Below are 3,036 nucleotides of genomic sequence, written 5' to 3' on the forward strand. Positions count from 1 at the left end.
ATATCCAATGTCCTCGTCTGGCTTCCTCATACACTGCACATGGTGCACATACACAAAGGCGAAGACACTCAGGCACATACTATAAAAAACAAACAAACCTTTAAAAAGATAACATATGGGCCTGGAGAGATGGCTCAGAGGTTAAGAGCACTGGCTGCTTTTCCAGAGGCCCTGAGTTCAATTTCTAACAACTGCATGGTAGCTCACAACCATCCGTAATGAGATCTGGCGCCCTCTTCTGGCGTGTAGGCATTCATGCAGGCAGAACACTGTATCCATAACAAATAAATAAATCTTTAAAAAAAGAGATAACATATAAATGTCAGTAGTCCTCAAGACCACACCTAGTTTCAGTGGTTCACTAAGAAAAAGCACAGACCTTGTCACCCCCTACCACACACACACACAGTGTAAAATATTTTTAAAAATCAAGAGTTGACTGGTATGCTCCTGTTATCTAATCCCTAAGGAGGTGGAGGCAGGAAGATTGGGAGTTCACAGCCCTCTTTAGCTACATAGCAAGTTCAAGGCCAGTCTCAGTTATAGGAAAGCCTGTTTCAAAAACAACAACAACAACAAAAATCTACTAAAACTTATTTAAAATAATGGGTGTAGTAGTCAAGGTTCTCTAGAGGAACAGAACTTCCAGAATGAATGTTTATCTATATGGGATTTATTTGAATGGTTTACAGGTTGTCCAACAATGGGTGCCTACCAACAGAAAGTTCAAGAACCCAGCAGTGGTTCAGTCCACAAGGCTGGCTGTCTTAGCTGGTTTTCAGTGTACACCAGAATCCTGAAGAGGTAGACTCTAATACCAGGGAAGGAATGGAAGTTCTAGTGAGATCACGAGCCAGCAGGCAAAGAAGGCAAGTGTCCTTCTTTCACTTCCTTTATATAGATGTGGCTCAGATGAAAAGTATATCTTCCCACCTCAAAAACCTAGATTAGAAATGGGTCTTCCCAACAGGCCTGCTGGGCAGAGAAGCAGTTAAGCTAATTGCAGATCTTCACCTCTCTCTGCTCCTCCAAGTCCGGGTCCCCAGCCTCATCCCTAGATCTGCAGCAGAACACCTCCCGAAGCCTCCCTTCCCCTCCTGCAGCCTCCCTTGCCCTCCTGCACCCACCTCCAGGGGATCACACAGATCTTCCCCTCCAGAATTCCTTCCCCCCACTCACTGCTCTGTCCCAGCCCCCAACTCCAGCAGGCACTCCTTGGGAACCTACAGGCCACTCTGACCAGGGAAGCAAGTAGGCTAACTGGAGATCTTCGCCTCTCCCTCCATTCTTCCATCAATCCCTCTGTCTCATCCCCAGCTCTGTAGCAGGTCTTCTGCTGTGGCCTCTCTTCACTCTCTGTCCCCTCTCCCGGGGAAGTAACTAAGCAGATCCTGGTGGAACACCCTGATTTTCTCCCTCTTATAAAGTCCCTCACTGCCCCCAGCCCATCCCCATTCCTAAGTCTCAGGTCCCAATACCCAGAAACACATTTTACCTGAACCCCCAGTGCCCACACCTATCAGGACCCCAGAAGATTTTTCTACAGGCAACACACAGCCACCACACTCTCCTAAGCTAAGAGGGAGAACAGAAATAGAAACCAAGGAACAAAACACACACCAAAGAAAGCAAGACCAGATATCAGCACCTAGAATTACAATCTTCCCAATCCCAAATGCCTAGATACCAGAGTAAAAACACAGTAACAGTCAGGACAATATGTCTCAACAAGAACCCGGCAACCCTACCACAAAAGGCCCTGATATATGCCAACAGGGCTGAAACACAAATAAAAACCCTTAAACAGCCTTTATGAATATGACAGGGGTCCTTAAAGAGAAAACGGATGATCCCTTAACGAAATCTATGAAAACACAAGCAGTGGAGGGAAATGAATCAAAGTCTTCAAGACCTGAAAGTGGAAATAGAATCAACAAAGAAAACCCAAACTGAGGGAAATCTGGAAATGAAAAGGTTAGGAACTCAAATAGGAACCACAGAGGCAAGCTTCATCAACAGAATACAAGAGATGTAAGAATCTCAGGCACTGAAGACACAATAGAAGAAATGGATACATTGGTCATAGAAAATATTAAATCTAAAAAATTCCAGACACAAACACCCAGGAAATCTGGGTCATTCTGAAAATACCAAATCTAAGAATAATAGGAATAGAAAAAGGAGAATAAACATAGGTCAAAGTCACAGAAGATATTCTCAATAAAATCATAGGAAATTTCCCTAACCCAAAGAAAGGGATGCCTATCACAGTACGAGAAGCATACATAACACCAAATAGACCTGACCAGAAAAGAAAGTCCCCTTAGCACATACATAATCAAAGCACTAAATATACAGAACAGAGAAAGAATATTAAAAGCTGCAAGGGGAAAAGACCAAGAAACATATAAAGGCAGACTTTTTAGAATTACACCTGACCTCTCAAGGGAGACTCTAAAAAGCTAGAAGGGCCTGGACAGATGTGCTGCAGACTCTTAAGAGACCACAGATGCCAGCTCAGACTTCAGTCACCACAGATGGAGAAAATAGGACAGTCCACGATAAAGTCAAATGTAAGCAATATCTACAAATCCAGCCCTACAGAAGGTGCTAGAAAGTAAACTAAAGAGGTTAACTACATCCAAGTAAACACAAGGAATCAATAATCCCAGACCAACAAAATCAAAGAAGAGAAGTGAACATGAGTGAGCGCATGCATACACACACACACACACACCCACACACACACACACACACACACACACACACACACACCTATCACCACCACCACCACCACCACCAACAACAACAACAACAACAATAACAATAACAACAACAAAACAGGAACCAACAATCAACGGTCTCAATTCCCCAATAAAAAGACACAGACTAACAGAGGGGATATGAAAACAGGATCTATCCTGCTGTATCCAAGAGACACACCATTATATCAAGGGTAAGCATCACTGCAAGGTAAAGAGTTGGAAAAAATATATTTCAAGCAAATGGACCTAAAAACAAGCTGGTGTAGCCACT

Source organism: Peromyscus californicus, unplaced genomic scaffold (genome assembly GCF_007827085.1).
Source record: "Peromyscus californicus insignis strain IS unplaced genomic scaffold, ASM782708v3 Scaffold_4__1_contigs__length_199733344, whole genome shotgun sequence".
NCBI classification, from domain to species: domain Eukaryota; kingdom Metazoa; phylum Chordata; class Mammalia; order Rodentia; family Cricetidae; genus Peromyscus; species Peromyscus californicus.